General features: G+C 43.6%; 1 non-coding gene across 1 annotated transcript; it reads left to right on the top strand.

Annotated features, from left to right (window-relative positions):
- Positions 1-12,201: 12,201 nt before the first annotated feature.
- LOC115869886 lies at positions 12,202-12,335 on the top strand. Its single transcript, XR_004046413.1, has one exon. It is a non-coding gene; the product is annotated as a small nucleolar RNA SNORA5 (small nucleolar RNA).
- Positions 12,336-12,985: the final 650 nt, after the last annotated feature.

The raw sequence follows: 12,985 nt of genomic DNA, 5'->3' as shown, positions 1-12,985 counted from the left end.
TACAAATGCGCTTTACACAATTGATGTGTGTATGGATTGGGATAACAGTTGTATGAGCCCCTAATAAAATGTTAAAAAAGAAAAGAAAATAAGTTTAAGCTGATAAATAAAAAAATTAAATTAAATTAAATTAAAAAAAAAGAAAGTAGATTATGCAAAAAGATGGGACTATGAATCCAAGAACTATGGGACGTGTTTCAACATTTACCAAAAATAATCAATCAGATGTATGTTACCTAATTTAAGTTAAAGGTCGGGGTCCTGGTATTATCTTGTGGCCACCTTGTGGCCATGACTCCAGGTCAAATGATCAGGACCCATACCCTGACCTCATGTGCTTGACCACTGCGTAACCAAGCAACCAAACCTCAGAACCAATTCTGGAACCCTTTTCAACTGTCTGTTGTTGAAATATCCCATCCATGGTCCTTTCCCCAATTCTATAGTCCTGCCTTCAAAGGTGTTGAACTGAATGGCCACCACTCATGAACTTCTGACATTTTCTTGTGCTCCATTGGCCTCCTCTGTACTGTGTAGAGACCGAAGTGTTCCCTTATCCAGGGTGATTGTCTTTGTCTTTGTCCTCATTAAGGCTTAAGAAATGAGTCTTAACCAACTGCCGAAGGAACTCTGGTGGCACTGTTGTACAAGTGTTAGACTGCTAATGGAAAGGTTCAAACCCACCAGCTACTCCTCAGGAAAAAGATGAGGCTATCTACTTCCCTAAAAATTTGCAACCATGGAAATCCTATATAGGGTTGCTATGAGTTGGCATCCACTCAATGGCAGCAGGTTTGGTTTGGCTCTGTTTTCCCCTGGGGAACTCACTGTCCTCACGGTGCAGTGGGTGACATGCTGGTCTGCTAGTGAAAAGGTGGGTGATTTAAACCAGCCACTCCAAGGGAGGAAAATAAGGCAGTCTGCTCCTGTAAAGATCTGGGGAACCAGATCCAGGAGAAGTTCTGCTCTGTTCTATAGCAGAGGATTATTTTTTTTTTAAGAGAACATGTTTGAACTTGGAGTCCTTTTCCCACAGAACACAGCCCACAGCCCTCCCTTTCTCAGGACTAATATTCTAGGAGGTCATGATGGGCAGATTCAAGGATGGCTTTGCAGACTCCCATGTATACTGTGTTCTCTGGTGTTCAGTCCTGTCATTGACTCACACCCCTTTTTGTGTTTGAGGCATTCTAGAATTTCTTTCTGCAAGCACTTATGGAGGGAAAACAGGCAGGTTTCTCATCTGGGCTGTTTCGATGTTCAGACCTGACCTGCAAGTTAATATTCAAGAAATAGTTTTGTTGATTTTTTTTACAATAATTACAGGAAGAGAATAGCAGGCTTTTACAATATTACAGGATACAACTGATACTCTAAGAATGTAGGTTTTGCTATGATTATTAGGAAATTATCTGTAAGATTTAACAGAGTCGGCTAAGAAACAAAGTTCTTCCATGTTTGCCCCAGAGCCTACCCTATAAAGTCCTGCCCCGCTGACCCTATAAAATGTTCTGCACAAATAGGAAAGAATTGCCTTTGTCAGAAACAAATGAACCAAGGACAGTGATGGCACAAAGGAGTCAGTGAACCACAAACGAGGACTACCAAAAATAACCCACCTAGAGTTCTCATGATGCCGATCAGCAAGAACTCAGCCTGTACTTTCTACCCCAGAGGGGCCAAGCCCATTCCTCATTTCTGTACACTCCATAATGCAACTAGTCGTCCTTGAGCTCAGGGCTGATGTGCACTGTTCTGCCTCACCCGTCTACACCCAGGAAGGAAATAAACTTTGCTGTTTGCAACCCGCCTGGCTTCATGACTGGATTGAGTTTCTTCTCTCAGCCTTACATTAGCTATACCTACATTTCTCCAGAGCAGTGGTTCTCAACCTTCCTAATGCCAAGACCCTTTCATACAGTTCCTCATGTTGTGGTGACCCCCAACCATAAAATTATTTTCATTGCTACTTCATAACTGTCATTTTGCTACTGTTAAATGAATAGTAATGTAAATATCTGATATGCAGGATTGTGTTAGTCTGGGTAGACTAGAGAAACAAATCCATGGAAACACATGTGTGTATAAGAAAGAGATTTATATACAAGAGCAATTGAACATTGAGAAAACATCCCAGCCCAGTCCAGGTCAAGTCCATAAGTCCAATATTAGCCCATATTTCCTATATCAATCTATAAAGCCCTCTTCAGATTCACGAAACACATGCAATGATGCTGAATGCAGAAGCTCACAGGCCGGTGGGTAGAAAGTCTTTGTATCCAGTGTTATTGGAAACATCTCAGCCTCCGAGGTCTTGTCTTCTGCAATGTCTCCCAGGGAGTAGCAGAGAGAGGTGTCTTCCGCCTCCAAGGAGGAAGTCCCAGATTTCCCAGAATTCTCAAGAGAAGGCCATGCCCCAGAAAAGTCTCATTGACTATCTCCAGATTGACAGCCTAGACTCCACCCCTACACTCTTAATCTGTAAAGTGACACCAGATTAGGTGACTACCACAGGAATGTGTTTTCATTGTTACAAATTGAACATAAACATAATTAAAGTATAGCGATTAATCACAAAACAATATGTAATTATATATTGTGAAATATTTGTGTTTTCCAATGGTCTTAGGTAACCCCTGTGAACCACTGCTCCGGAGGCTATTAGACCATTATCCCCTGTAGCTTCATGCACCCTTGTTTATCTAAAAATTGGGTGATGCTTCCTATCTACTTATCTTTTTTTAAATCAGTTTTATCAGCATACAATTCACACATGGAACAATTCAATAGTTCAATCACATCAGGAAGAGTTGTGCGACCATCACCACAATTTTAGAATTGTCTTTGTCCTTGTCCTCATTGTTATTAGCCCCCCACTCCCCCAGTCCCATATGCCTTTCAAAATACAGAATTTTTCCTTTAAGGAACTCATTGTTTCTTCCTACAATCTGTTTTTCTCCAGGTATTGTTTATCTTTAAGCTCAAATTATAATTCCCATAGCACTCCCAGACGCAGGAAAATCAAATGATGTGGCTAGATATATATTCAGTTACAGGTATTCTGTGTGTCATAGTTGTATCCTTTCATCTTATTATTCAATATGCACATTGAATAGATAATCTGCTAAACTGAACTTTATGAAGAACATAGTAGGATCAGGATTGGAGAAAGGCTCATTAACATGCAACATGCAGATGACACACTCTTGCTTGCTGACAGCAAAGAGGACTTAAAACACTAGCTGATGAACTGCAACTCAATGTGATGAAAACCCAAATCCTCACAGCTAGATCAGCAGTCGGCATTATGAGAAATGGAAGAAAGATTGACATTGTGCAAGATTTTATTTTTCTTGGATCAATAGCTAAGGCTTATGGAAAGAATAGTCAAGAAGTTAAACAGGCAAGTCTGCTGAATAAGCCCTATTTAAAGCATTAAAGAGACAAATTGCTTCATTAACTAAATAGAGGTGTTTACAATGGATACTTCAGTGTGAGTCAGTCTCCTTGTAAGTTCACAAATCCCTGCATTTCGCTGAATTCCTCAGCTAGAGGAAGAGGCTGAGGAGAGCTGCCATTCTGTGGTTGTGGTCTTGATACATCAGAGGATGGTGGAATGTTTAAACTATCAAACATTAATTTTCCTGAACAAATAAAGTATTAAAGAGTGAAGATGTCACTTTGCGGATTAAGGTGTTTCTGATCCACGTCGTGGGATTTCCAATCACTTCTGATGCATATGAAAGTTGGACAATGAATAAGAAAGATCACAGATGAATGCATTTTGATTATAGTTTTGTTGATGAGGATTGAATGTGCCATAGACTGACGGAAGAATAATCTTGGAGGGAGTGCAGCCAGAAGGGAGGGGGCAGCACTTTGTCTCCTAGACTTTGGCATGTTATCAGGAGAGAGCAGTCCCTGGAAAAGGATATCATGGTTCGTGAAGTAGAGGGGCAACAAAATAGAGTGAGACCCCCAATGAGACCTCGTGTGGGGATGGCGCAGGACCAGTCAAGGCTTCATTCTGTTGTACTTCCCGTCACAGGGAGGCAGATCCAACTCACAGGCACGTAACGAGAATTCTATGATGGTGACAAGACAGAACACAAAGATGACTTCCAGGTTCCACACCAACCAAGGCAGCCTGACAAGTACAATAGAGATCAGAGTGCTGGTAGACTCCTACTCATCCATGTCAAGACCCAGTCTCAATAACCCCACCCGCAAAAATAAAGAGAGCTCATAGACTGTCTCCTGGTGAAGCTTCTCCTCTTCTCTCTACCCACGTACTTTCCCCATCTCTGACTCATACTTGGATGAGATAATTTGTAAGAGTATCTGATTTTTTATTTATCTCCCCCACCAGAACTTCTTAAAAGACAAGAATTTGTGTACCATGATGTAAGACACTTCCAAACCAAATCTACCTCTGGCAGCTATACGGCAGCTCATAGTGGCCCTACAAAACAGAAACGCATTTGTTCCTGGGATTTCCCAGGATGTAAACCTTTATTGTAGCAGATAGTCTCGTCTTTCTTCCGGAGTGGCTCCGGTGAGTTTAGAACTGCTGACTTTTCAGTTCACTGCCCAGTGCTTAACCCACAGTGCCACAGTACACTTTGATGTAGGGTAGAAAACCAAAATCAAATTCAACTGCCACAAATTCCAACTCACCGTGACACGTACGACAGGGTGGCACTGCCCCTGTGGGTTTCTGAGACTGTAATCCGTTGAGGGAGTAGTAAGCCTCACCTTTCAACCAAGAAGCTGCTGGTGGTTTCAAACTGTTGATCTTGGCGTTAGCAGCCCAATCCGTCACCACTCTGCCACCATGGCTCATGTAGAGTAGGCATAAAATATTCACCCAAGAATAGGATGGTTGTTGGGAGGGTGCAGACTATGTTGCAGTTTTTTACATAAAAGGTGAAAGAAAGACTTCCAACTAAAACCAAAGGACAACAGGAAGTACTAACTTCTCGGCAGAGGAAAGACTAAGAATAGGTGTGCCCTATAAAAAACGAACCTGGGTTGTTGTGTAAGGGTTGGATGGGAATGCGGCAAAACCAGTTCGGAAGTCAGAGCCGTGATGCTAGGAGCTGTTCCGAACTGAGTGAGTGCAAGACGGCTGCTGAAGCCACGGAAAGGGAGAACTGTGTCTAAGAGGCAGTCCGAAGAGAGTAACAAAGTCAGAGTTACTGTTTCCTGCGGTGCAAAAGAAGGCTGGCTCCCGGAGGTCCACACCTGGCCAGTGACAGGCTGTTTCTAACCTAAATCTGTCACGGCAGGCCTCACTTGAGTAATTCTAGACTAACCCCCTCTCAGCACTGTGGGCTTAGAAATATTTTCCAGGTCTGAGTTTAGCGCGAGGCTCTGCTCGGATTCCTGACAATCCAATCTCTACCACGCCTGCAGAGGTGGGATCAGGCTCAGGTTTTCCATGATCCCACTTGGGGATTAGAATTGGAGAGGCTGCAAGAAATTTTGCAGGGTTTAAATATTGTAATCAGGAACCATAGGAAGGTCACCTAAGGACACAGAGCGCATCGCCGGCCCTGGGTGCATGGGCACGCGGCGGGGACCCGGGGGCGGCCACCGGAGCGGAAGCAGCGGAGTCACCGCGGGGACAGGACGCAGCAGCCTGTCCGACGAGGCTCCCGGGACGCCGACGGCGGCTCCCTGAGCGCCAGCCCAAGTGCAAGGGCCTCGGCGTCCGGAGCTCCCAGGGACGAAGGTGGCTGGAAGAGCTGAGTCAGCCCAGCCTCGCGAGCGACGCCCGCGGACACAGGCCGGGAGGGGCGGGCGCGTCTGTGCGTCTGTCCGCTGGCGTGCGGGGATTCCAGACAACCCACACTCGACCAGCCCTGATACGCGGAAGGGTTTTTGATGGCACTGCCTGGGGGCTGGAAGCTGAGGTTGCAATTTGAAGTGCCCCAAAGCGAGGCATGCTAAGTGCACAGGTTTCCTGCAAGCTCCTGACCTTGTGAAAGGAGACACTGAACGTCTCCAATACCGGGTGGAATTTAAAGATCAAAGGAACTGGTCCAGGACCAAAAAAGATGTCCGACTCTGCCCCATAAGGCAGCAAGTACCAATGAAAACACGCTCACACGTAATTATTAAGGTACATTTGGAATTCAAGAAAAAGCTGTAAAGATTCCAAGAGGAAATAAATCTCCGAACGTTTCTAAGATAACATGTCAATAGAATGAGAACTGTTCAGAAAGAATTTTCCCGAAGTCCGTGAGAAACTTGGTCTGACTTGGTAGTGGCTTTCTCTTGCAGAATTTGCAGATCCTAATCTTAGTTCCCATCCCGGCCCCCTCTCACTTCTTTATCTCTCAGTTTCTCTCCTCCCTTTTACCTACTGAGGTCAGAACCCAGATTAGTGCAACAAGGCTTTGCTGTTCTTGTTAAGGATCAAAAGAAAATAACAACCACACTAGACATTTCGAAAGAAGAATCGCACCTAATTGCAGTCTCCATGTGTCGAGTCAACGGGATGGCAATGAGAGAACTGCAGCCCCTAAACCAGAAACCGCAATCGCTTGTCCTTGTTTCCTTAACAGTTTACTCACAAGGAGAGATTTTTATATCGCCGCATCAGCACTATCATTTTCTAGTTTACTATTTTCAAGGTAGTGTTATAGAAATAGGAGCCCTGACACACTACATTCCTCTAGTTCTTTCATGATTCCCGCCCCGCCCTCCCGCCACTATCATGACCCCAGTTCTACCTTACAAATCCGGCTAGACTGGAACATGTACGCTGGTACAGGTAAGAGCTCTGGACAAATGGAATCCAGGGCAGATAAACCCCTCAGGAACATTAATGGGAGTATCCATATCACAAGGGTGGGGGGAAAGTTGGGGGAGGAAGGGGAGAGAGGGGGAACCAATTGCAATGATCGATGATTAACCCCTCATACACACACACACACACACACACACACACAAACAACAGAAACATGGGTGAAGGGAGACAACGAATAGTGTAAGATATGAAAATAATAATAATTTATAATTTACCAAGGGTTCATGAGGGTGGAGGGGGGGGGGGCGGGAAGAGCTGATACCAAGGGCTCAAACAGAAAGAAAATGTTTTGAAAATGATGATGGCAACATATGTACAAATGTGCTTGATACAATTGATGTATGGTTTGTTATAAGAGCTGCAAGAGCCCCCAATAAAATGATTTAGATAGATAGATAGACAGATATGAGCCCTGCTGACGTAGTGGGTGACGTGTTGGGCAGCTAACAGAGAGGTCAGCAGTTGGGACCCAGCAGCACCTCTGCGGAAGAAAGACGGAACTTTCTATTTCTGCAAAAATGTCCAGCCTCAGAAACCCACAGGGGCAGTTGTGAGTCGGTATGGACTTGATATGAGTCGGTATGGACTTGATAGTAGTGGGTTTGGTGATATAAACATTTCCCCATGTCTCACAGACTTTCAGGACCTGTCTTTTCAATAACTGCATTATGCATACCACATAAATTGTTAAATTACCCTCCAGTTGGCGTGCACTTAGGCTGATCAGCTTTGTTGTTGTTGTTAGGTGCCATGAGTCAGTTCCAACTCCTAGCCACCCTGTGTACCTACAGCAGATCGATAGCCCGCTGTGTCCTGCACCACCCTCACGACTGTCCTTAGGTTTGAGCCCATTGTTGCAACCTCTGTGCAAAAATCTACCTTACTGCGGGCCTACCTCTTCTGTGCTGCCCCTCTACCAACTATGATGTCCTTCCCCAGGCACTGATCTCTTCTGAAAACATGTGTTATTGCCTAGAGTTGCTCTTATCGGTGAACTACATTTCTTGACTACTATAATAATAAAGCAAAGAGGATTTATGAAAAGTGCAATTTGCAAATTGGGCCGCACCTTGTAAGAATCTGCAATGCTCAGAAGTATGGAGGGAGAGGGGTGTGATTAGACAGTAAAAGAGGAAATTCTTGTCTTTGATCCTGAGCCAAAAGATAGGTAAAGCAGGGCAGAACCAGGCCTCCAAGGAGTTCCCAGCCCCCAGCCCAACAAAACTCCAGAAAAACTTCTGAAGGTTCTTTCTCAAGCAAGTGAGGACCCTTTCAAGACAAAAGAAGATAAGACACCGTCTTACTATCCAACCCCCAACTGAACTCATTACCAATTCTCATAGCAACTCTATAAGACAGAGTACAATTTCCCCTTTGGGTTTTTGAGAGTATGTAAATCTTGACAAGAGCTGTAAGCCTCATCTTTCTCATTCTGAGCAGCTGGTGGTTTTGAAGTGCTGCTCTTGGGCTTAGCTGCCCAACCTGCAATCCTCTGTAGCAGCAGGGCTCCTTTTGTCTTACTGCAGTTATCGGAATTGGGTCTTTCCCCATCACAAAAGCACATTCAAAAAGTTCTCTCTATTGTCAAGGAACTCACATTGAGACACACCTGAAAGGAAATGTGTAATGACATGGAGCTAACCTACATCGCCGAACGTTTGTTGAAATTATTAGATAAGAACCTAATTTGCTGTGTAAACTTCCATCTAAAGCATGAGAACAGATTATTTGAAAAAACAAAAAAGCAAATGTTTTGAGAATGATGAGGGTAACGGATGTACAAATGTACTTCATGCAATGGATGTGTGTATGGATTGTGGTAAGAGTTGTATGAGCCCCCAATAAAACGATTAAAACAAACAAACAAAAAGCAATGGGGAAGGCGAGTGTGTGAGAGTGGCATGATAAGTCACAGGTTGCATGGCCCTTCTCAGTGGTTCCACAACCACCCTGCTGAACATCAGAGATCCTGTTTTGGAGTGCAGCACAACCATTCTTGATCACCTCTCTGATGAGCTTTTCCTCCACCTTCCTAACCCCCACTCTCACTTGCTAAAGGGAGTTTTACAACAGTTTGTATCCGCAAGTCAAAGCAGACACTCAGACTGAGGTGAAAGAAAATGCAGTCGACAGTAAGACGAAGTCTAACCCAAACCTGGATTAGTTGTGGCAAACACCCCAGGGCTTTGGAGTTTACTTACAAATGTTGGGAGTGTTGGTGGGATAGTAACTGATCAGCGGTCCAACCCACTAGCTGCTCCACAGGAGGACGATGAGGCCATCTGCTTCGATAAAGATTTATAGCCTCCAAAACCCTAGAGAGCATTTCTACCCTGTCCTACAGTGTCACTATAAGTCGGAATCAACTTGATGACCCTAGATTTTTTAATGGGGAGAGTGGTTTACACATTCTTTTCTGGTTCCCGATGGTCAGTGTTGCTCTTCCATCAGTAACTACTCACAGAGAATAATGGTGAAATCCTAAGATGAGAGGTGGCTTCCAATTACTGTCTGCAAGGAAGCTTGCTTCCTATTTAAGAATTGTCATCATTTCTCCAAAGAACCCTTTGATATTTTTTCCCTTTGAAATAGTAACAGCTTTAACGTTATAACTGAAAATGGTAAAAAATTGCCTTTCCAGGAGCCTGAGAGATGGGATTTAGAATTGTGTCAGGCATTTTTAGATCTTGATCAAGCAATTGGTATTCAATTCAAGCACCACTATTTATTTTTTATTTTTAATCATTTTATTGGGGACTCATACAACTCATCACAATCCATACATTCATCCATTGTGTCAAGCACATTTGTACATTCATTGCCCTCATTATTCTAAAAACATTTGCTCTCCACTTAAGTCCCTGGCATCAGCTCCTCATTTTTTCCCGTCCCTCCCAGCTCCCCACTTCCTCATGAACCCTTGATAATTTATAAATTATTATTATTTTGTCATATCTTACTTACTCCCTTCACCCACTTTTCTGTTGTCCACTCCACAGGGAGGAGGTTATATGTAGATCCTTGTAATCGGTTCCCCCTTTTCACCCCACCCTCCTTCAGCCCTCCCGGTATCACCACTCTCACCACTGGTCCTGAAGGGATCCTCTGTCCTGGATTCCCTGTGTTTCCAGTTCCTATTTGTAGCAGTGTACATCCTCTGGTCTAGCCAGATTTGTAAGGTAGAATTGGGATCATGATAGTGGTGGTGGGGGAGAAGCATTTAGGAACTAGAGGTAAGTTGTATGTTTCATCATTGCTATACTGCACCCTGCCTGGCTCGTCTCCTCCCTGCCACCCTTCTGTAAGGGGATGTCTAATTGACTACAGATGGGTCTTGGGTCCCTAATCAGCACTCGTCCTCATTCACAATGATTTGATTTTTTGTTCTTTGATGCCTGATACCTGATCCCATCGACACCTCCTGATCACACAGGCTGGAGTGCTTCTTCCATGCTTATTATGTACGTACCCTCTTGGAGGAGCCTTCGTGGTGCAGTGGTTAAGTGCTTGCCAATTCACAGAAAGTTCAGCAGTTTGAACCCATCAGTAGCTCTGCTCCTTAGTATAGAGTAGCAGTTCTCAACCTGTGGGTCACAACCCCTTTGGGGGTCGAATGACTCTTTCACAGGGGTCCCCTAAGACCATTGGAAAACACAAATATTTCACAATATATAATTACATATTGTTTTGTGATTAATCACTATGCTTTAATTATCTTTAATTATATTCAATTTGTAATGATGAAAATACATCCTGCATATCAGATATTTACATTATGATTCATAGCAGTAGCAGAATTACAGCTATAAAGTAGCAATGAAAATAATGTTATGGTTGGGGGTCACCACAACATGAGGAACTGTATGAAAGGGTCTCGGCATTAGGAAGGTTGAGAACCACTGGTATAGAGAGTCACGGAGTTTTAACTGCAGTGTATTGGTGACTCTCTGGGGTGCTTAGAGACACTGTGTCCTTATGATGTTTTCCCAAATTCTGAGATGCAACGAGGAAACTGAGAACACAGTTGCATTTGTTAAAATAAGATTAGTCCCAAGGACTTGTTTATGCTTAGAGCAATTTTATCACGATGTTATTGTTACACTATGCGTGCTATGTACCCTTGCCTCATTAATATATAAAGCTCTCCTTTGGAAATAAAATTTGCCTTTGGATCATCAGTCCATTGGCCACTCCTTCTCTTCAGGTGGTCACTCACTGCAGGTCCACACGGCTGGACGGTAACACTTAGGAGAAAGCTTTGGCTGGCGGATTCCCTAAAGATCAGAGCTTTGGAGACCCCTGGACAGTTTTCCTCTCTATCACAGCACCCTCAGGAGTCGGAATCAATGCGATGTCCATGGGAGTATTCAACCTCTTGAAGTCTGTTTTCTCATCTGATAAATGGAAATAACAATAGCACAAATTGTGAAAATTAAACAAGATTGAATTTATAAAATGAGTGCTTAGCATGGTGCTCATATATTAAAGTGCTTAACAGATGTTTGCTTATAAATAGATATTGTTGTCTTTTTCTGTTAACGAGAACAATGCTCTGCACTGAGTAATGACAGTCCAATCTCTGTCACTCACGATCAACCCTGGAGAAGTGAGACGAAGTGCCTCGATTCCATAGACTCTGAAGCTGAAATTTGAAACATTGAAATGGTCCTAAGCCACAGCTGCCAAGGCTGAGCTGGTGCAATGCTGCCCGAGAAATTCTCCATTTGAAATCAAATCAGCACGGAAGGCCTTCTTAGATCAGTCCTTGCATAATTAGAGAAAATCAATAAAGTTTAAAATAGTCATAATCGCACAAATCTTTTGAACAAAATTTTTAATTAATTAGGAACTTGAACCTGTTGAGGAAGTGAGGCTGAGATGGAGAAAGAATAAGGTCAAAAGCTGTGTCCCTCCATGTTAAGCTCTTCCGTATTACTTTGTTTAGGAGCCTCGTGGTATAGCGGCTACATGTCCGGCTGTAGCTGCGTGGTTGGCAGCTCAAAACCACCAGCCACCCACTCCTAGGGCAAAAGGCAGAGCTTTCTTCTCCCATAAACAGTTCCCGCCTCCCAAACCAACAGGGGCAGTTCTACTCTGTCCTAGAGGGTCTCGATGAGTGAGCATCCACTCGATGGCAGTGAGGTAAGTGGCTGCAACGCTACTACTCTGTGCATATAATACTTTTAAAAAATGCGTGACGGGAATGCTTGCTTTTGAAGTCAGTGATTTGACGGTTACACAATCCTCAAACTAAGGATCCCAGCTCTTGTACTGGTCAAACTCACCCAAAAGTTTGCTTCCTAATTGTTCTGTGTTACACAACTGTTTGGACCACAAGGTCCATAGTTCAAATACACCAGCCTCTTCTCAAGAAAAAGATAAGACTTTGCAGCTGTGTCAAATTCAGTGCCTGCCCCACCCATGGCTGGCACTGGCCCAAAAGGCTGCCACAGAGACACGGTAACTCATGGGCCCTGTTCCTCTCTGCTGAGCCTCAGGGATAAATTTGTTACAGACATTGAGAGAAAAGAAAAGAAAAAGATAAGGCTATCTGCTCTGAGAATGATGTACAGTCTTGGATACCCTGATATAGGGTGGATATGAAATGCACTTGACAGCAGTGGGTTTGTGTTTGTTGTATTTGTTCCTTCAACACATATTTGCTAGCTGGCTCTTGTGTGCCAGACATTGTGCTTGGTAATGAAGATGTTCTTCAAATAAATCCAGAAAGCCCATTGCTATAAATTCCAACTCATAGAGTCTATGGGACATGGTAGTATTGCCCCATAGATTTTCCAAGGCCGTAATCTTTAGCAGTCAAGTATTAACCACTACATTACCCGAGTGCCATGTTCTTCAAATAGCCAACGAAAGTTTGGGACGTGCTTTATATCAGCTGAGCTTTAATTAATTTAATTAACAACAATAATAAATAATTGATCAAGGATTCACGAGGGTGGGAGCGTGGGGGAGGGAGGGGAAAAAAGAAGAGCTGATACCAAGGGCTCATGTAGAAAAAAAATGTTTTGGGAATGTTGATGGCAACATATGTACAAGTGTGCTTAATACAATTGAATGATGGATTGTCCTAAGATTTGTAAGACAGGTCTGTCTGGATAGGACAGGCTGGATGAACAATCTGGAGGAAAAAACAACGGGACTGACAGTTCC

Source organism: Echinops telfairi, unplaced genomic scaffold, assembly GCF_000313985.2.
Source record: "Echinops telfairi isolate 266 unplaced genomic scaffold, ASM31398v2 ScPeMD7_60;HRSCAF=208, whole genome shotgun sequence".
Classification (NCBI taxonomy): Eukaryota; Metazoa; Chordata; class Mammalia; order Afrosoricida; family Tenrecidae; genus Echinops; species Echinops telfairi.
The sequence above is the reverse complement of the archived record's forward strand: the minus strand, read 5'-3'. Positions and strand labels throughout refer to the sequence as shown.